Below are 23,247 nucleotides of genomic sequence, written 5' to 3'. Positions count from 1 at the left end.
TCCTTCTTAGAAGTTAAAAAGCAAAAACAGGAGTGGATTCTAACTTTAGAAAGACAGAGCTCATAGGAACTGGGTACTTTATCATTTTTACAGGAAAAAATATTTTAAAATCTTCATTTAAAGCTATACACCTACCTCCCTTTGGTTAGCTATGGCATCTAGGATTTGGGATAGATTCAAGGAAAATTCTATATCTTATTTTTCTTATACTCCAAGACATTATAAAAAAAGGAATACATTTGTCTCATTCGAACGTGAAAAAATTTGTGAAGTTAATATATGTTCTGAAAATTATAAAACTAGGTGGAGTAAATAAGATTGAGGAAAACAGAAATGGGGCCAACACCCAGAATTGTTTGAGGAAACTTAAGTGTGTGAAATTATGTCATATTTTTACAACTATTAGAGAAACATTTGTATAATTTTTCCCTTTGGCCAATTCTTCCATCATACAAATAATTCCTTTCTAACGTGTGAGTTCTGATTTTTGTGTCGGGTTTTATGAAATGAGGCAGAATTTGAAGAAGCTTTATCCTTAAAGGAATTTATAGTTTATAAAAGTTACGGATTTTTGAGGTAGGAGCTGGCTATTTAAAATAGTGTGTACGTGGACCAACACCAACAACAAAACCTAAACTAAGGGAAACCAATAAAACTTGGAACTTTATTTTCACTGCTGAGCTGTTTTAGGAATAAAGAAGGACAAAGAAAATAATACTGGATTCTATTTAGACTATCGTGATACATTTGAAAGCTGAAAAGAAAGTATGTAAAAGAAATAAATGAGTGCTTTTTTAAAGCTTAATGTTTTAAAAGGAATTTAAGTGCCTGTAAAAAAAAAAAAGAAGAAAAATAGTTTCTTTTTGACTGTCAGTAATCTTTTTGGCAGACATGGAAAGGGAGAGCCTTTGTACCTTTATATTTTTAGTTCATAACAAAGGATAACGGCGCATGAATGGGGAGACCATTAACCCCCATTTGCCCTTGAACATAATCTGTGATCACATTGTGCCAACGAGACCAGTGAACAACAATGACAATGAATTATCTGAAGTTTCTCAAACATCTGGACATTTGGCACCCAGAAGCAAAACATCTGGACGTTTGTTTGAGTTCTCCTACTCCCCCCCCTCCCAAGTTTGACAATCGTGTCAGAATAGCCATGGCTGTGGAGTACTTCCTACGTGCCAGAGCCAGGTTAACTATTTTACCCGCCTCAGCTTGTTTAACCCTCCCGACAATTGAACGGGTCCTCTGTTCTGAGCACAGTCATTTTACAGAGGAGGGCTCCGAGGCTCAGAGAGGGAAGTGCAGAGCTAGGAGGAGAATCCCGTCTGTTGGATGATAAACCCTCGGCTGTTAACTGTATTCCATTTTGCCAAGACAACTACTGAGGGTCAGAACAACGCATGGCCTGTATCCAATTTGTGGCTATGCTATTTAAAGCAAGGGAGACTGTACAACACCTAAGTATGACTCAGAAGTATCACTGTTGTCAGCCAATTTGGTAGTCTGGGGGGGAAACGGTCCTCTTGAATTGCTCTTATTCACAACACAGGTTCAAATTCACCTGCCAATTGTGTATTTCACATATTATACTTTGGGTAATAACAAAACAACTAAAGATACTAGCATCTGCTTTGTCAGGTGAAAGAATAAAAAAATGGGGAAAAAAAACTGAACAAAACCAGATCGAATAAGGATAGGTATTGATGTCTGGGCTAACGATGGACATTCCGATTCTCCTTCCTTGTTTGCTAGTCTAGTTTTAAGTATGTAACCTTGAGCAAGTTACTTAATCTCTGAAGCCTCAGTTTCTTTGTTTGCTAAACACAAATAAATAACAAAACCTACCGCATCCTACTTTGCTGAAGGATGGGATAAAATAATGCCTATAAAGTATTTTCATGCAGTGCCTGGTTCAGGGCATGGTCTCAAAGCATTAGTTACTATTATTATTATGAAAATTTGTTATAACTCGAGTTAGTACGTGGTGGAACTGACTGACGCTTACCCCTGCCAGTAGGAGGCCACTGGAGAGCAGGCAAAGCTCCTGCAACTTTCACCCTTTCTCCTTAGTACCTTCACCATTCGGAGAGGAAAGCAAGCATCACTTCCTCTGTTACTACTGCCCCCTGCTGGCTGGGGAGGGAAAGAGGAGCTGGCAGAGGCGAAATGCAATTTGTCTTCCTGCTCCCTATCTCTCACTTCTCTCGGCCAGGTCTTCAGATTTCTTTAAATATGAAAGCTGAACAACCTTAGCCTCCTATAAAAGGATGTGAGAGCATGAATGTAATCATTGCCTCTTTAGTGCTGTAAAATTTTATGGTTATGTAGAAACTCAATTTTTTTTTTTTAAAAAAAACAACTCTATGATGAAATTTCTCTGGATAAATAGTTAGTTATGCCCAGAGACACATTGTGGGAGTAGTGTATTTTTTGACTTTTCAACACAGACAGATGGTTTACGCATCTTCAGCATTCAGAGCTTTCTGAGAAGCATTATATAATCTCAGCACAGTTACCAAACGAAATAAGAAATTCCTTGTTTGGCAGATGGAGTTTGCATATCGAGTTCATAAACTTTAATACTTCTCCCAAGTCCAAAATCAGAGACAACCTGCTCCAAGTCAGTTTCCCATTTGCACTTAATTAGGGAGTGTGTTTTGGAGGTCAGTGAAAACCAACGGAGTACGTTTTCATAATAACTTTCCTCACAATAAAATTATTTGGGAGGCAGCTATCCAACTTTTTCTGGAATGAGGGCAAGAAAAATGGGGACACAGAGTGAAGTTATTGGATACCTTATCTGGAACTGCCCAAAAAGTTGTCTGGGATCCAAAGAACACATAGTACCTTCTGGATCAGGGGAAAGGAGCCAAAATGCTTTAATAATCCTAACAATTTTCATAACTGTGCAAGTTCACATAATTTTAAGGATTCCAACTACTGGAGAACAAAAGCCTTCTCAGAGTTGTAATCATGGCACACTTCCGGAAGTAGAGGCAGCAAGCCTTCCGGTTAAGGGAAATGTGCATGCGCGGATTAGAGAAAATGATTGGTACTTAGGACAGGTAGCCAGATTGTCACTTTGGCTAAATGGTCTTGTGCACTTGGGCTTCTCAGAGGTAAAACAAGGAGCCCTGAATCCATTACAGTTTACTTTATGCGATATCCTTGTGGTTATAGGATAGTGTATTTTATTTGTGTTAGCCTTCTCCTAAAATGTTCTGGAGAATCACCACATGAATTCTGAGTCACAAACTCTGAGTAGAAAATCTAATCAGAGAGAGTAAATTTCCTTCATAGATGAAGAAAACATATCCTGATAAGCTAGTAAGTTCTTTGTAGTTGTTTATTTTTCTTTCTTTTTAAAAAATAATATTTTAGCTGCTTCTAAATTCCATTTGGTTTTTACAATCCCCATTAATTCAGCAGGACATGGCCAAGGTCCACAATTTCTGAATTGTGGTCAACAAGCTTTTATCGTAATGTGGAGCCTTTGGCTTCAGTATAGTGAAAAGATCTTCAAACTCATAGACAGAACACGGTTAACCTTTTCATCTTTTTCTTACACACACACACACACACACACACACACACACGACTTGAGGTAGGATTAGTTACATATATACTGTGTAGGTTCAGTGATGAATTGTTCCGAGATGAAGTTTTGAGGCTTCTAAACCAAATTTCCCTCCAAGGCAGTTCATATGTCAAGTTGCTACATTCACCGAATGACTGAAGTGTAACCATAACCAATGTAGCATGACCAATGCATCAGAATGAATACACTATTCCTCTTTAGTCTCTTAATTTGATAGTGATGATAACAGGGAATTTGTCATACTTTATTTCTAATATTTGGCAGACCATTCAGATTATGGCCTTTACAAGGTACCTGCATATAAATCACCCTAAATTCAGCACAGCTGGAATTTTTTCTGTGTTATTAGAAGTTACCTGGTTTTAGATGTTAATTCTCTGAAGCTCTGATGTTTCAGGCTCCTGGTGTGGGTCATGTACCACATGGTAGGCAGCCTCGAAGAGGTCCCTCAATGATCCCCACCTCCTGCCTTTGTGCAATTCTCTCCCTTTCAGTGTGGATTGAGCTTACTGACTTACTTCTAATGAATGGAATATGGCAGAAGCCTTGGGATGACACAAAGTTTAGGTTACAAGAAGACCGTGGCTTCTGTCTCAGGTGCCGTGTCCTGCGCTCTCTCTTTCGTGTACTCCTCACACTGGGAAAGAATGCCGCCATATTGTGTGCAACCCTATGGAGAGACCCACGTGGCAAAGAACCGATGACTGTGATCAACAGCCAGTGAGCACCTGCCAACAGCCTCAAGAGCAAGATTAGAAGCAGATCCCCCCTCTGTCAACAGTCTAGGTGACCGTGGTCCCTGCTGACGCTGTCTCTGTAACTTTGGGAGAGACCCTGAACCACAGTACGCCCACCTAACCTGCACCCAGATCCCTAACACATGGTAATTGTGAGGCAGTGAATGTTTCTTCCACTACACTGTTAAGTTTGGGGATAATTTGTTAAATAGCAATCGATAACTAACATGTATTCCTACCTCTATCGGTGGTTAAATATCACAGAGTAACTATTCATAAGTAGTGATTAAATACACAAATCCATATTCTTTGGCAGACATGCTAGGCCAGGCCCCCATCCAGCAGGAGAAGAAAGTGGGGAGCTATCTGGGTCTAAAGTTAATAAACATATTGTGCACGTGTAATGACAATGCCTCGTTTCACCCGAGATTTGGGTCATCCTTAACATCATATAAAAAAAGGAAAGATGACTGAAGAATAAATGGAAGGAAAACTATATTTGAGGGTTTTTTGGGAAAAAATTGATTTCTGATGACTTTTCCAGAATTATACTTTTCTGAACATTAAGAAAAAAAATTCCTTTTCTATCAAGTCAAGTCAGATTGGCTTTCTTCAATCACTTTAATTATATATAGACTCCGGGAGCAGGGAAATGAGACTTGTGATTTTGTCTATTCATTCCCTTAAATGACACAAATGCGTCAAAGTGCTCATAGCTTAGCCTTAAATAGTTTGTTGTAAAATAGAATAACCCAGAGAGTTCTGCCCAAAGCAGTTTTTTTCCCCCTTTAGAAAATTTAACAATAAATGTCTCAGGGTCAGAAGGATGCGGTTGGTCAGAGCTGAGAGCCTACAAAGATTGTAGCAGTCACATTAAAACAATATTGTTTGTCCTCCCCTCCATTTCCTCAGGGGTGCACAATACTTTTTCCTCCCCACCCTGCAGCTCTCTTTCTAAAATTGTTTTGGACCTTCGGGGGCCTTCTATATTAAGACTGAAGGAAACTGGAACTGTTACTTGTTCTTTCTTCGGAGCATTTTTCCTGGATGTGATAAACTGAGTGAATGCGTGAGAGCAGTGGCTTCCCATGAGGCTCTGACCCACCTTTCGCAGACCCACCGCTCCACACCCTGCAAGTTGCCCTCTTCCCCGCACCCTCTATTTGATGTTCTTCCACACTTGTTGGCTTTCCTTCCTACCTTCCCCAAGTTGCCACAAAGCAAAGTGGGGTGAGGAGAAGGGAAAACAAAACATAACAGAAGACCATTCAGAAGTTTCTCTCCTGCTCCGAAAGAGTGCAGCAGCCTGGCCAAGTGAGCACAGTTTGGTGAATTCTTCTAGGTAATTAGTTTCTTAGAAATTTGCTGGGTTGTAGAATCTTCTTCCCTTGAATCTTAGGAATGTCTGAAATGCCAGACAAGCACTCTTCCCACAAAGTTATGTGAAGAGGTTTAATTAACAGAAAATGTAGTGTGTCACACATATCAAAATTTAAATGAGAAGAATGAATCCGGCCAGTGAGATTGCTGAGACCACTGATGTTGCCAGAACATATTTTTCCGTGCCCATGAGAGAAAATGAAAGGTATGTTTGCTACTTCAGTTTCCTCTGGAATTACTCTGGTCCTGTCATTTTCTCCAGTGGTTACTTTTTGTGAATCTATAGGGCAAGCTATCATTATGGATTGTTTATTTGGCTCTTCTTCAATCCACAGTCCTGTTAATATTCCTTTCTTGATTTTTCCAAGGGTTGAGGAGAGCCTGGCTTATTTGCTGGAAGCTGTTATTTTTCGCTCTTGTTAAATTCTTCCTGCCTTCTCCCATGTGTAGAGTCACTTCCTGTGCCCACTCTGTTCCCTAGAGGCCTTTCTGCTCTTGAATTGAGTCTTCTACTGACTGTCTGTGGCCTTGAATTAGAGTTTGATTATAAATTGAAATGAGAGCTGTCCCAGGTGTAACTAGAATTTCATCTCTCCTAATGCCAAGCCCTGCTACCTCTCCAGGGTCAACAGACAACCTCTCCTTTTTCAAGATTTTGCAAAACTGAGAACCAGATCTTCGGATGTAAGAGGGGAGCGTTTGCACAGTGACAAGAACGGGGGAGGGGGGATGGAAGGGGTGCGTTATTCTTACTCCCCTTGTCCCGCCCCTTCCTATCTCCTACATGGAGGAGTTGCCTTCACTCTGGGCAGTCTTTAAGATCTCACTGCAGAAACAGTAGCAGGTTGGCTAACAGCTCTAAGGCATTTTCACGCCGTAGCCATTAGATCCATCGCTCTCCTTTCCCTCCTGTCAAACAAATGGCATACCACCCTAGAGCAGGCTTTATGATTGCCTGATGGATCGTGTGCTCCTGAAACAAGATATTATTAACAGATGACTTATAAAAATTGTCCTTGCAGTTCTGTGATGGAAAACAACTGTTATTTAAAAACAGAGCCAAAGATGAAACTTTTATTGAATATATACATTTCATGAAAATATATTGAATGTATATTCAATAAACACGTGTGCAATACAATCAATGCTAGTTATCGAATATTAAATGACTTGTGTCCTTTATTCTAGCACTTATAATGAGTTCCATGACATCAGCCAAGACTCTTAAGCCCTCTAAGCATCTGTTTCTATGTCTGTAAAACCTGAGGAACTGAAGAGTAATTTGACTCCATTTCTATAACTCCTCATTCTCTGCTTCTGTGACTCTCATTTCAGTTTGGGGATGGAGGCTATGGCCATCAAAATCCACAGATGACCTCAAGCCAGCCAATAGATTCAACCTTCTCCTCTTAACACACTTTAACTAGAGTGACTCAAAAGAAACTACATAGACCATATGAGCTCATTTTTCACTTACTGTTCCAACTGACCTCATAGAGCTTTTATGAGCAATTAAATGGCGAGGAGGGAGGGGACGGAGGAGGAGAATCAAAGTCCGGAGTCCATTCACAAGCTGGATTAGTAAGCTGTGCTGCTCTCCCCATGGCCTGTGGACAGCTTCATCTCAAGCAGTCTCATGGGAGGTTCTGGACTTCCGCAATGCGGTGATATACTCTCCTTGGTAAAGATGAAGTGGCCAAAGAGTGCCTGTAGGAGAGGCCTTTTTAGTCATGCTTCTGGTAATGGCGATGATTCGCAGGAGTCGCGTTTCCTCTGGCCTGTCTTCTGGTGGGAATGCATGTGAGCGTTTGGGTAAAGATGGGGTGACTGAATCCCATGACGAGGTGTCACATCTGTCTCCTGGAGAGCAGTTTTCATCTATTCGTGGATTGTTCTTAGATAAGGTGAACTGGCTCTTGTGTGAACTGAACAGTTTCTTAGTACCTTGATGTAACTAAATAAAGTAAAGTGCCCTTATTTACTGCAGGACTGAATGACCTATTGACTCTGAGAAGGAAACTTCATTAGTATTGTACAAGGAAGGATGAAAAGTCTATCCCTATTAAACAGCTAGCCTTCAGGGTGAATCGCATAAAGCTCTTCTTGACTGAGAAAAATCATAAGCTTTCTTATCAGAATCTTATTTTTCTTGTTTCAGAACCTTCAGGAAAAGTAGAATTCATAATCCATGACCTCTGCCCTACTGAGAGAGATAGACTATGTGTTTTCCTGGCACATCTTTGTCAAAAGAATTATTTCCCATGTTCAAGGAACACACAAATTATTCTAGTATCAGTACCTTCAAACAGAACATGTTTCAAGAGGGCTTTTCATCATCTGCTTGTTTTCATGTTCACCTTCATGTGACTTTTTTAACTGAGAAACAGAATTTCATCACCGCAGTGAGTGGAGACAGCCCAAGAGCACAGAGTTAAAGTGTGCAGTTGCGTGGAGATGCAAAGAGGGCTTGCAGAACTTGGGGACAGCTCAGGCTCACTCTCCCATATCTGCCATGCCCACCATCTAATCCATGAAAGGCTCTAAGCCACCCCCAAATCTCCGTAGAGCCCCAAATAATTTCTTGGGTTCCCTTGGTTTTTAGGCCATCGTCTATTGGCTACCTGATCTTTAAAAAGCCACTGTGCGTCTGTGACATCAGTTCCGGTTTGGGAAATGGAATAATAATTCTGGCCCTACCTACCCCACGGGCCCATTATAAAGATCAAAAGGGTTGATGTGCATCCTTTAAAAAGTAAAATTTATGATACAGATACAAAGTAATGGATTCTGGTGGTATCAGCATTTTGATATGAAACCCTTCTCGTTCGGTAACTTGAGGAGGATAAAACAGATCTTTTTTTGCTCAGGAGTTTTTGAACTCTTTCCCCCCCAAACCATAAAAACTCATATACTTTGGTTCATTTCTCTGTGTCCCAGCCTTTCAATAAGCTGACATCACAGCAGAGGTTCAAATAAAGCTAACAGACAGTGGCCTAGATGTGTGTGCGTGTGCCTGTGTGTGTGTGTGCGTGTGTGTGCACATGTACCTTTGACCTAGCTACTACATATGTTCATACAATTAAAAACGGAATAATGACTCATTAACCAAACAAGTCCCAGAAAAAAATACTCATTTAATACAATCATAGCAACTTCCTCACTGTTTCCACTTCATTGCTGCTTATGTGAGTAAAAACAACATGCTAAATGGAGACTTTCAGGACCCCATGGGACCAATTAATGCCACGTGACTTCCTCTCTGCCTTCCATGAAAATAACTATATTATAATGGTCTGTGATATTAATATCAGCTTTGGAAAAGTCAGGCAGCGGCTCCATAGGGAAGGAAGTGGCCTGAACAAGGGCTGTGGAATGTGCAGTATTTGACAGACTGGAGGCCACATCTTTTCATAAGCTCTATCACATAGTTAAAAGAGGTGGGGACACCAAATGGGCTTGTGGGTTAATTAGGGTTAAAAGGCCACCAGGGTAGTCTATCTCTGATCTTGAACTCCAAGAAAATGTGGTTATTGGGGGAAGTTTTAGAAGTTCAAGTTCTCAGAAATAAAACCATTTCCAAAGCATCTCCACCCCCCTCCCCCGCCCCCCCGAATTTCTCCAGATTTCTGCCCACCACAGAGGCAGGATGTGTTTCGGTAGCCTCTGTTTGTGTTGGAGTGTAGACGTGGGATGAAGACTGCTGAGTGCACCTCCCAAGTGTGTTGAATAGTTTGGTGGGGTTTTCTAGTGACACCAGAAGGCAGGGCAGAACCAAAGGGAATAGGAAGCACAACATCAGAAGCCTTGCTCCAGGGCCACTTCAAATCCAATTATAGGAATCCCAGATCCATGTCCCACCCAGGTTCTCTCCCGGTCCAGACTCCATGCAGGGTCCTGGAGAGATTCAGTGTTCTTCCTGTGGCCAAATTCTCCTCTCTAGCAAACGGCAGTGGTCCAATTTCCTTGATTGTAGATTGCTGTGGTTCGTTAACTCCACTCAAGGGTGGTCCCAAAGCACAGCGGTGAATAAAAATTCCCCTAGGAACAGATGTTGACTGGTATGTCTAGTGAACCAAGAGAGACTGCCTATGGCAACAATCTAGATCTAATTTTTGGACAGTAGCTGATGATTTGGTCAGACAATCAGAGGATTAGAAGAAAAAAATATTGGAGAATTGGTGATGAAGAACCTTCTGGAAGAAGTTGGAGAAACTCCTTCGAATGAGTCCAGAGTATGAAAATATTTGTGCCTAATCAGCATGCTCACCAAAATGCTTCCCCTGTGAAGAAATTTTAAAACAATCAGGACGAGAAAATGACTTTTATTAAAGATGACCATCAGTCATGGTACTTGATCAATGGACTTGTTAACAAAACAGCTATGGTGGTGGGAATGAACCTAATGACATGAACCCTAGTGACAAGGAAGGACTTCCTCCCATCATTGTGATCCAGCTGTACCTGAGCTGAGTCCCCTACTGGCCGGAGTAGCAAACAGTCCTGAGTACTAGGATGGTCCTGTTCCCAGGAGGGCCAGTCAACTACCTGGTAGAAGCTACTTACATTGGACCCTTCCGTTGTGGTAGGGGAAGAACCTACCCACTGAAATAGACAGCTGCTTTATATTTAGGTTTGTTTTCACTGCCCCACTGTGTTTCTACTGACACTTCCTTCAGAGGAACTTACTTAAACTCTTAAACATCATAATAGCATCCCTACTCTAGATTTTTTATTTTATAATAATTGTGATTTTCTTGATATTTATTTTACAAATCTCTTGAAATAAGCGGTTAAGATGACTCCTAATATATGACAATGCCATTCAAATACACTTTTGAAATGATTTAAATAAACTGACCTATAATAAAAATTTAAATTGTGAATAGGTTGCTCTAAGAAACTTGCTTTACAGAGAAAGAAATAAGACAATGGGCTGATGACTGTAGAATTCACTGGTGTAGCCAAGTGTCCTACTATCCAGAAACAACAATGCCTTGCAGATTTATGATACTCCCTCAGGAAGAAGCCTTTACTTTGAATTAATGATGAATAAATGGCATTCTTTCTCCCTGTCCTAGAACACACAAATTCAGGAGCTTTGGGGGAAGAATCATGAGGGTACCACTTACAATTTCACCGAACGACCCACTATCAAATTTCTGCGTTCTGTCTCTGGGCTCTGCTGGTTTAGTACCCAAGAGGTGTGCTGGCAGAACCCCACTTTTCATTAGGAAAAACAAAGGAGGCAGATATTTCCTCTCGTTGCTCCTGACATCGGTATGTCCCGTATGGCTTAGACTTGGTCAATTCTATTTAAGGTCCCATGCAGGACTTTAAAACCTGAGGGGCAGAAGTACAGACCAAGGGGCAGGTAAGAAGCTATTTATGTTGGCACGGACAGTGGCGTTGAGAGAATCCTGAGGTGGGGTTGGCTAGTGTCTAGCATGAATGTGGTGAGAACGAAAGCAACAGCACCTGCTGAGAGCTAGGGACATTTTCACCTGTTGGTTCCAGTGCTGTCATCCCAGCTATGTATCTGGCTTGCTTCTCATCCATTTTCTGAGTCAGGTTCTCCAGCCTTCATACTGACTTGGGAATTTCCAATATCCTTCCAATAAATTATTTTCCTGCTGAAGACGGCCAGAGTTAATTCTCATTATAAGTGCAGTGGCACAATGGCTCAAGGTACCATTCATTCTACCTGGATGACCTCCCACTGGTTTCTGTGGTCACGCTGGGGCTGGTCACTGTCTTGGTGCAAGACTCCTCTTTTCACCAAAGACTTGTTGCTCTCCTAGCTTTCCATGTTGTGTCTGTCTATACTTCCTTCTTCAGTCGAGAAGAACCTTCCTCTGTGAGAGCATGCCATGGTTTTCCTCGGGACTGGTTTAGGAGACAATAGGAGGAAATCACTATAAAGCAAGCACAATTGTCCTTGAAGTTAATTCCAGCTATTTGTGGGGATTGATTAGATGAGTTCTGACTACCTTGGTCAAGGTAAGTTCCTTTCTCATCGGGTTACAGTTGCACTGATTTGCTTTCCATTTTTATACTGTAAATTCACTTCCTGGATATGGCAATTCACTTCAATATGTCCCAAACTTCTTCTTCCCTAACAGCCTTTTGGGACATTAAGCTTTATCTCCTTGGTGTTCCTTGCTTGGACACATTTAAACTCTTTCCCAATAAAAACAGGGGATTTGGGAGCCGTAGCCATTGATATATAGTTTCAGATGGACAGAGGTCCACTCAGCGATACAGTTTAGCTTAGACCTCTTGATCTGGAAGGGCCCATTGAAAACAAAGGAAAGGCAAAATGTTTTGGATAGAAAAAAGGGATCATGCGTTCATGTAAATTTTTAATTCAACGAATATTTTTTGAGGAGCTATTATGTGCCAGGTATTACCTTATTCACTGGAGATTTATATATGAACAAATAAAGTGTCTTACACTTATTTTGGGGGATACAGATGGTAAATGGATAAAAAAAAGAATCTGTGTTCAATGGGGTGTGACGGGAGCACGTTCACATGTTCAAGAAACTATGAAATGGCCAGTGTACCTGCAGAGTGAGTGATAGGGCAGTATTAGATATAGTGGGGGAAGCGGAGTGTGAAGGAACCTTGAGAACGTTGGAAGGATTCGGGCTTTGGCTTCAGGATAGAAAGACATTCAAGGATTTCAACCAAGGAATGACATTATCCAACCTACATTTTTTTACAAGGGTAAGTACAATTTTTTTTTAATCAAGGTAAAATTTACATGCAGTGAAATCATGGATTTTAAGGTGAATCTGTCAGTGCATACATCCCTGTAACTAACACCTCTGTTAAAATAAAATATATTGTCATCATCCCAGGAATTTTTCTAATTTCCCTTCTCAGTCCATTCTTGCCCCCAGGAAACCACTATTCCAATTTTAATCAAAATAAATTAGTTATATTTGTCCTAGAATTTCATTGAAATAGAATCATATGGTACCTGCTCTCATGTGGCTGGCTTCTACTCAGCGTATGCTTTGGAGAGTCCCTCATATACAAATCATGAATTCATTTTTCTAAATTGAAATATAATTGACATTATATGAGTTTCAGGTGCACAGCATAATGATACGATAATTGTACACATTGTGAAATAATCACAGCGATGAGTCTTGTTAACATCTATTACCATATGTAGTCATAAAATATGTTTTCTTGTGATAAGAAATTTTAAGACTTACTCTCTTAGCAACTTTCAAATGTGTAATGCAGTGTTACTGACTACAGTCACCGTACTGTACATTACATCCCATGACTTACTTCTTTTATAACTGAAAGTGTATACTTTGATGCCCTTCACCCATTTCATACACCCTCTACCCCCAGTAAACACCAGTGTGTTCTCTGTACCTATGATCTCTGTTTTATTTTTGTTTTTAGAATCCACGTATAAGTGAGATCATATGGTATTTCTCTTTCTTTGTCTTATTTTTACTTATCATCATGCTCTCAACGTCCATTCATGTTGTCACAAAATGGCAAGATTTAATTCTTTCTGATGGCTGAATAATATTCTATTATATATACATACACACATACATACTATATCTTCTATATCCATTCATTATTGATGGACACTTAGGTGGCTTCCATGTCTCAGCTATTGTAAACAGTGCTGCAGTGAACATAGGAGTGCATATATATTTTTGAGTTAGTGTTTTTATTTTTTTCAGATAAATACATAGACATAGAATTGCTGAATTAAATGGTAGTTTCTCTGTAAATTTTTTTAAAGATTTATTTATTTGAGAGAGAGGGAGAGAGAGGGAGCATAAGTGGGCAGGGCAGGGAAAGAGAGAGAGAATCTCAAGCAAAGTCAGTGCTGAGTGCAGAGCCAGACTCAGGGCTCGATCTCAGGACCCTGAGATCATGACATAAACTGAAACCAAGAGTCTGAGGCTTAACTGACTGTGCCACCCAGGTGCCCATCTGTAACTTTTTTTGAGAAACATCCATACTGGTTTCCATAATGGCTTCACAATCTACATTCCCAACAACAGAGCACAAGGGTTCCTTTTTCTCCACATCTCACCGACACTTGTTATTTCTTGTTTGATTACAGCTATTCTAACAGGTGTGAGGCGATATCTCATTGTGGTTTTGATTTTTCATTTCCCTGATGATTAGTGATGTTGAGCATTTTCTTAACGCACCTGTGGTCCCTCTGCATGTCTTCTTCAGGAAAATGTTTAGCAGTTCATTCTTTCTGTTGCCAAATAGTAATCCATTGTATGACTGCATCACGAATTATTTATCCATTCTACTGTTGATAGTTATTTGGGTTACTTTGTTCTGTTTTGTTTATTTTTGCCATTATTAGTAAAACTTCTGTGAATATTCCTGCCATGTCTTTTTTTTTTTCTTTTTGGACACATTTTCATTTTTCTTTAGTAAATACCTACAAGGGTGATTCTGAATCATAGAGTAAATGTATCTTTAACTTTTTAGGAAGTTGACTAATAGCTTCTCAAAGAGGTTGTACCATTTTACACTTCCATCAGCAATATAAGATGAAAATTTGGCTTTGTCAGCTTTTGAAATTTTTGAAATTTTTAGCTGCATCTTACTATATTTTACTTCTAAGCATGTTATAAACCTCACTTTATGATGTTACTGGTTTTGCTTTAAATAGTCAATTTTTTAAAAAAGAAATTATAAGAAGAAAAGAAACATTTCAGGGTAAACCACTTATTATTTCTAGTACTCTTTATTTTGTCCTGTGGGGTCTAGTTTCTATCTGGTATCACTTATCTTCAAGAAAGATAATCCTTTGATTATTCTTTGACTATCTATTAGAAGAAAATCCTTTGGCTTTTCTGGTAATAAATTCTATCAACTTTTGCTTATTTGAAGATTCCACTGTTGTAGCCTCCTTTTTGAAGGATGTTTTAATTGGTTATATGATTCGATTCTGTGTTGATAGTGGGGTTTTTCCCTTTGGTTATCATAAAATGACATTCCATTATCTTCTGGCTGCCCTTGTTTCTGAGGAGAAGTTAACTGTCATTTTTATCACTGTTTCTCTGTATATAGTGTTATGTTTTTCCTTTGGCTGTTTTCAGAATTTTTCTCTTCATCTTTGGTTTTCAACAGTTTGACTGTGGTGTGCCTATGTGGAATTTTTCTTTTTTAATTTAGTCTGCTTGGGGGTTACTGAGCTTTCGATCTGTAAGTTGATATTTTGGAATAAATACAGGGAACTCATAGCTATTATTTCTCCTTTTGGGACTCTAAATACATGCATATTAGACAGTTTTAATTGTCCCATAGATACTTATGTCTCCTTATTTTTCAGTTGTTATTTCTCCGTTATCTTCTGCCATTTCCAGTCTGCTATTTTTCGGACATCTCATGCATCTATTGAATTTTTAATTTAAATTATGATTCCAATTTAACAATTTTTATTTGATTGTTTATTTCCTAGTACCATTTCTTTGTTGATATTCCTTATATCTTCCTTCATTAAGGTCATAGTGTCCTTTAATACTTTGAACATATTTTCCTTTATTTCCTTGACAATATTTTATAATAATCATTTTAAAGTTCTTGTTAGGTCCCATACCTGGGCCATCTAGGATAGGTTTTTATTGCTTGTCTTTTTTTTTTTTCTTCTTCTTGATTTGGGTCCCGTTTTCCTTTGTCTTTGCATACTTTTGTATTTCTGATCAATGCTCAACTTTGTGAATGCTACATTGTAGGGGTTCTGAAGCGTATTGAGTTTTTTTTTTTTTAGTAGGAAGTTCAATGACTAGTTGTTTACAATGAACTTCTAAAGACTTTGTTTTCTGCTTTCTTAAGGCAGATCTACAGAGAGCCTAAAGTGTTTCCCACCCCCACCCCCACTTGGGGGGACGGGGAAGCAATCTCCAAATTCTGTCTCCCCTGCGAATTTTGTCAAAGCCTTGTTTAAAGCATTTTTAGGGCAGAGACAGAGTAGGAATTACTCCAGACTACAGTCCTGACTCCTATGGCTTGGCCTTTCTGACATCTCAGGTAGGTTCTCCACTCCACTGTACCTGAACTCCACCATCCCCAGTACTGCCCATTCCTCTAATATCTTTGTTTTAGTCACAAACTCCAGCTACTCTCTGGATGGCCTCAAGTAGTCTTGTCGTGTGTGTGTTTAGCCCAGCTGTCAGCCAAGGACTTGCAGTTTTCCTCACCTGGGCTTTTGAACAGTTCCTTTCTTCCTGGTTACCTACCCTTTAGATTCTAGTTGCTTCACTATCTCAAACTCTGATATACCCTAAGTCTGTTCAGCTCAATACACTAAGATTGTGAACTTATTCCTACGGCAATTGTGTAGCTTCTTGTTTTCCTCAGGAATCACAAGTGTTTCATTGCCTGGTATCCAATGCCTGATAACAGTTGCTCATATATTTTTTTAGTTCTATGGTTATTTATTGTGTGAGGGCTGGTGTGGTACCAGTTGCTTTGTCCTGCCCAGAAGCAAAGGAATTCCCTTTTGAAGCAAATTTCTCCACCTTGCCTCCATGGTTTTAACACATTTGGTCTGTGAACCAGGCTGCCTTAGATACTGGTTCTGTGCCTGGACAACCTAGCCTCTCCTTTTCCTCTAGGAAACTTTATTTTGTAAGCCTTTAGCTCTTGCTTGTTATCAGACCTTTATTGGGATTATCTTCATCCACCCAAACTCCTCTTCCAAGCTGAAAATCCTGCAAGCTGTGGGTTTCCGGTCCCTTTTCTCCCAGAATGTCCTGGGCTTCTCATGCAAATTGGCCCATCTTGTCTTTCTCTTTCCTCTTCACTACTCTGAAGAGCAGACAAGCAATACAAAAACAACAAAAGGTCCTATCAAGTGCAAATTCAAGGACAAGAGATGCTTAGTTGCCCTCCCTATCTTTACATGCCTGAGAGGGCTGCTCAGGACCCTTCTCCAACTTAAGCAAAGTAAAGCAAGACAAAACAAGTGCTTTCCAGTAGGTTTGGGTAAATAATCAAAGTTTTTAAGGACTATACCCCAACTCACACAGGTAGCCAGTGGCGGAATTAGCTATAATACTGCCTGTTGAACTCAGAGAGGCTGTTTTTCCGTGCATACACTTACCAACAATTTACAATTCTTAGATTGACTAGTCAGTCGCTCAACAGAGTTCAGAAGGACTGAGAAAGAGCTGTACTCTGGTTGTGGTGGTGGTGGTGGTGTGTGTGGGTGTGTGTGGTGGCAGGCTGGGTGCAGGTGTGGGTGGCATAGGAAAAGCAAGATCTGTAGGTAGGGTGCTGCTGGGGGTGAACAGGAAATAGAGCAGGAGCTCTCAGTACCTGGGGATGGCAGAGGGGTGCTATTGGGACTGGCCCTGTCTAGTGCTTTCTAGTAACTAGAGAGTAGTTCAAATGAGCATTCCCTAATTTAGGGTCAGCCCCTTTTGCCTTTCTAGTGGTTTTCACATTTACAGTATCTCTGATGATGCCTGTCTCTCTGGTCCTCTGTGCAAAAGAACATTTCTTTCCAGACTTGAGCCCTTGGCTATGTTGGCAGAAAATTGAAACTCAGACTGAAAATCAGACATGCCTGGGCTCTGCAACATTTGGAGGGTCTCCCCGTCCTCTCAGGTCACTGTTGGGCAAGTGACTGGGGGTGGGGGTGGGGGTCGGGGGAGGCTGCTTCTTGCCTCTGCTTCCTCCTTCCGAAGATACTCAGGGTCCCCCTTTGGCAATTGATGCAGCCTCGCCCGAGACACAGAATGCACCCAAGCAGTGCTAAGGGGAGGGGCGCGGTCTCCCCACCCCCACGTTTTCCCCCCAGTGTAGCATAGCTGTGTTGCAGCCGAATTCAGCAAAACCTATGGGGAGCTCCTCGGCAGGGCGGCTTTGATGACTTCTTCAGACACATGGAGCAGACTGACAAATTGACTTTCAAGCGAAAGGTCAGTGCCGAGAACCGAAGGGATAGAGCATCTGGATTCACGATTAAAACGCCCGCAGAGCACGGTTTGCAGCTCCGCCGTCTCATTGTGTAGGAGGTGCTGTCAGAGGGTCTCATTGTGCAGCCGCGCCGGTCTCGGACCTGGGACGGGAGAAATAAAAATTCCTCTGGCTTGGTCTGCGCGCGTGCGCAGCGCCCCCGGGATGGCGTGTGGGTGTTGGAAGAGAGCGCTTGGCTCTGGCAAAAGCAGAAACAGCTTTCTGCTAACTCAGGTCTGCCCCGGAGTTGACCTCCGGCGTGGTCTGTCCAGGCCGGGTAGCATCTCAGAAGCGGGGGCTGGCTCATCGCCGTGCCCACCTCACCTGGCTGCGGGGTGAAGAGCACTGATGATGGAGTTCGAAAACCAAGTTTGATCCCGGATTTGCTCTCTGACCTTGGGCCGATGGTCTTTCCCAAGGTGGGTGGGCTGCCCCCAGACACCTGCGGAACATGTCCCTGCTCCCCCGGGTTAATAGGAAGCTGGACCCCGTCAACGCCGTTCCTCTATGGTCATAAGCGCATTTGTTGTGTCCAGTTTACAAAGTGTTTTCATACCCACAGATATGAGGAAAGAAAACAGGATATTCCTAAGTGCCCGAGGTTCAGGACCTCAGAAAGTGTGGTGTAGTTTGGGCGCCCAGAAAAAGCTAGAGTTCTGTTTCGTCGGGACGCTTGATCTGCCCACCACTTGCTTTTGAGTTCTTACTGGTATCACGAAGCAGGTAGATGATAAAACCCTGTAATGACACCATTCATTACGGGATGTTTACTTTCCCCCCTCTCTGCAGCAGTGAGCCCCGCAGGAGATCTTGAAAACCTCTGTTGAATGATGGGACACAAACCTCTCTCCACCGTGGAGTTTCTGCTTGTCCGGCTACCTCACACAGGCCGGGCAGGTGGTTCCACTTCGGGGGGCACTTAGGAAGGGATATTTATAGCTCACTCTTCCCCTTCCTCCTCCTCCCAGGAAGCGGTCAAGATAATGAAATTAAGCTTGCCGTGGAAGGTGTTGAAGAACGTGGCTGGGAAGAGAGAGGTGGGAATGCGGCATGGAGTTCAGAAGGTCTCGATTTGAAAAAACAAAGTGTTTTCTGAAAAGTAAGAAGATCAGAGGAGGGTCTGAGCCCCTGGCTGCCCTTTTGCTTTAATAATGCAGGCTCTCGAGATCTTCTGCCAGGGACTAAATCCTTCTTCTGTGACTTCCTACCTGTGTGACCTTGGGTATGTCATTAACTTCTCTGTGTCTCTGTTTCCTCTTTTGAAAACTGAGGATAATAGTAATGATATCTATCTCACAGACTTGTGGCAAAGGTAAAATTAGTTAACATGGGTGAAATGCTTAGAACAGTCTAATTGAACATAATAATAATAATAATAATAATAATAATAATAATAAAAAGGAACAGTCTCAGGGGCGACTGGGTGGCTTAGTCGTTAAGCATCTGCCTTAGTTTCAGGGCGTGATCCCGGCGTTCTGGGATCCAGCCCCACATCGGGCTCCTCTGCTGGGAGCCTGCTTCTTCCTCTCCCACTCCCCCGGCTTGTGTTCCCTCTCTCGCTGGCTGTGTCTCTCTGTCAAATAAATAAATAAAATCTTAAAAAAAAAAAAAAAGGAACAGTTTCTAGCCCATAGTGACTCTTGGTAAATATCATTAATTTTCTGTGAGGTATTTCATCATCCTTTTGTTACCTTCCTCCTTCATCTGCTGCTGTCAGGTAAACATAATCTTATTTGAGCCTTACAATAACTTATATGAACAGAGCGGGGCAAGTGAAATTATGATCAGCCTTTGAGAGATGAGAAACTGTCTAATTCTTTCTTTGGCCTTCAAGCTCCTGATTCTTGCTTATATTTTCTCTTTTCTTTCTCCTATTCATTTTTAGCATTCATTTCATTTTCTATGAAGCAAAAGAGTTAATTATATTCATGTACCACAAATATTTGTTGGACACTTACTCTATACCAGAAACTGTTCTGGATGCTTGGAACAGAAGGTGAGTAAGACCTACCAGTCCTTGTTCTCATGGAGATTCAAACTTCATGCTTTCTCATCTCCTCTGTTAGAATCTAAGCTCATAACAGACCCGATTTATCTTTATATCCACCAAAGTATTTACCCCGAAAAGATCAGTAAATATTCAAATGCTTATTGATATAATACTCAGAGCAAATATTCTAGTACTTACTAATGCCAGTACTTACTAATGTTAATTGTTTTACATTACCTTGCTAATCCTTTAACAATGATCCTATGAGATGGTATTTTTATTATTTTCATTTTATGGATAGAAAAACCAATATGAGAGACCTGTTCCAGTTCATTCTGATAGTAAGGTAGCATCAGCACTAGGCCCAGCCTGGCTTCACTTGAAACACCATGCTTTTTCGACTTTGGAAGAAGTTGAGATATAGGGGCTCTGTTACATTATCTGAAGAGATGGGCAAATTGAATCTCAGTGCTGTTAAACAAGCTGAGAGTTGCATATATACACACTACCCTCTGGCCCTTTTCAGTTGACCCTTTTTGTACTCCCTCAAAGAATGAAATTTCCTACTTGGACCAGGGCATTGCCTGCAAGGCATCCCTGTTTCCCTGGCCTCCATGTTTGGCGGCGAATTTCTGCTCCCTTGCATCCTGTTGGCAAGGAAGCAGCAAACGAAATGCTGGGCTGCAACCCCAGGAAATAGAAACATCGGTCATTCTGCTTGCCACCCCGCTTGAAACATGGGGGCCTATTTTTAGACATATGTAGAGCAAGGAAATAATTAAACAGTAGCTTGCCTAGTGACTACGTTAGAAGCCTGCATTCTGTGAAGACAATAGGGATTTTAAAATATTTATTTTATTTGACTACTGATTGGTTCCCCAGCCAATAGGGAATCAAGTATACAGAACTTGTTTTGTGTTTTTACTTTACCAGAGATGAGTAATCTCTATTTCTAAATCTAAGTGCTATGGTGGGCTTTGAAAATCAGTCACTCTTTGGGATATAGTTAAGGATTATTTTTAAAGCGAAAAACTGGAAATAGGATCCCCGTTTCTATCTCTTTGTTGCAGCAACAGGGTATGGCTCAGGAATTTGTTAGTAAGTCTTTGCTATTGAAGGAGTGACTATGGGCAAATTACTAAAATGAATTTTCATGCACTCTTTGTAGAATTCACCACATTACCTTAGAGTCACTGATTTACATATTTAAAATTAACAAGAGTAATTAAAAACATGCTTTATGTAAAGAAACAAAGTGTGACCATGAAAGACAAAAAGCTTATCGGTAAAAATATTTTAATTAACTAATTCTGTCAGAAAGTAGTATTAAGCATCTAGCACATAATTGAACACAAATATTGCCTCTAACTATTAAAACACGTCACTCGTGATGCACAATTGTAAACGCTCTGTGCTAAAATTCGTACATGTCAGGCTGCTTGGGTGATATTGTGAATTGACCATCATATCAGGAAAATGGTGGAGAACTTTAGTTTCTAGACATGTTTTGCATTAATTTTAGATTAAGTTTGGAATGAAATGTCTCATACAGAAACATCTGGAAATATAGATTAAAATATAATAATCAAAGTATTAAATATCTATTCAAGTTTGCAAGAAGGAGAGGAAATTTTGTAGGAAAGAAATACAATGGAAACAACTAGCAAAGAGATGGTAAGCACGTGATATGTTGTTCTGGTTACCTTGGTTGGGGAGAGGAGTTTGATCTTCAGATTTGAGAGCCTGGGTTTTAAGGCTCCTGAGGGAATAAACACACACAACAGTAACAACAAATCTAAAAGCGTCTCCTTTGAAAAAAACAGATACTTGTGCTCACATGGAATTATAGTTCAATATTTGTACTACTGGTGTGGTCCAGTGATACCTAGACTATGACATCCTCACAGTCTGATAATATACCCGGATTGACTAGCAGAAGGTAAAATACCTCTTTGGACAGATGAGTTTTTAATCTGGGCTAAACCAGATATCCATAATCATCCCTACTGAAGATCAGTTCATAATCCAAAATTGCAAAACACAAATCCACCATAAGCAAGAATCACATAAAGGAAATTAGAAGGATTAGGCTGCCAAGATACTCAAATAACAAAACTATCTTTAAGAGATAATAAAATAAATATCTCTTAGATGATGAAAGACATTTTAAGAAAGGATTAAAAACATAAACATATAAAGCATTATCAAAATAGATTCTGAAAAAGAACCCAATAAAACTTCTAGAAATTAAAAAAAAGTCACAAAGAATAGTAGCTGATGGTACCGCAGATTAGATATAACTGATGAGGAAATGAGTAAACTAAAAGGCAGAGGTGAAGGAATTACCCAGAGGCAGTCCAGAGAGATTAAAAAAAATGGAAATTGGAAAAGAAAAAATATATATATTTACAGATGAAGAGACTTAAAGATGAGATGAAAAATTTCAACATCATGCAGGAAGGCAATGTTTTAAAAGATAAGGCAAGAATGTTCCACGGCTGGTAAAAGACATAAATCTTCCAAGCAAGAGAATTAGAAGAAATCTCACTGAAATGTCTTGGGTGAACTTCAGGGGAGATTTTTAAGTCAGCTGCAACCCAAAGAAAGATTGTCCACAAAAGTAGAATAATTGGATAGGCATCTGACTTTTCACAAACATCAACAGAAGCCAGGAGGAGATGGAATCACATCTTCGAAAAGGGGGAGGAGGGCGGAATCCTGTTTAGAATCGTACAGACTGCTAAGCTTTCATTTAAGGGTAGTGAAGGTAAAAGAAGACATTTTAGGTACAGGTGTCGTGGTGTATGAAGGGGGCGTGTGTGGAAGGAGATCATTTTCATAGCGTTAGAGCTGACAGTGAGATGAGAGCCTTTAACAGGTGGAATTATACAACATCCAAAATTGCCCTACGTCTCAGATGGTGCGTCTCCAGGCAAAATCTGAACCAAGAACATTGACAAAGTCAGGAAATTAAGCAATGCTTTGTTATTAGCTGGAGCTCAGTCCTGAAACTCCAGGGCAGACCTGTAACGGAAAAATCAGGCCAGGTGAAAGACTCTTTATTGTATGTTAAAGCTAGCCCCAAATAATCTCGAACCAAAGCAGTCGAATCTGTTCAGTTTATCTTACCTTTATGTCCATGCTTGAATTAATTCTTTATCTCTCTTTCTCTTTTTTCCTTTTTTTATAATGAAAAGGCAACTATAATAAACACAAATAGCTCCAGAGAGACAGATGTGAGACAATACACCTGTGCCTTTGCCTCATTTCGAGCTCACCTGGGCCACTCCTGCAAGCTCTGGGAGAGTGGAGCATCTTACCTGTGAGATTCTGCAAAAGTCAAAGGAAAAGTGCAGTGGGGAGAGGGGATACGATGGCTTTTGTTGAGTTATAAGATGGATGGAACTGATCTGAGGAGTCTCGCTAGGCTTTCATTTAAACCAGGACATGGATTTTTATTGCCAGTGCCTATCTCCATGTCTAGTGCAGAGGAAGTGCTCACGAAATAGTTGTTGAATTAATGAATGAAAGAAAATGAATGGGAGAGACAAGCAGCTGAGGGCTAG

The sequence above is a fragment of the Ursus americanus genome, chromosome 2 (assembly GCF_024610735.1).
Source record: "Ursus americanus isolate L20-20 chromosome 2, mUrsAme1.1.p, whole genome shotgun sequence".
Taxonomy (NCBI): domain Eukaryota; kingdom Metazoa; phylum Chordata; class Mammalia; order Carnivora; family Ursidae; genus Ursus; species Ursus americanus.
Note: the sequence above shows the minus strand (reverse complement) of the source record.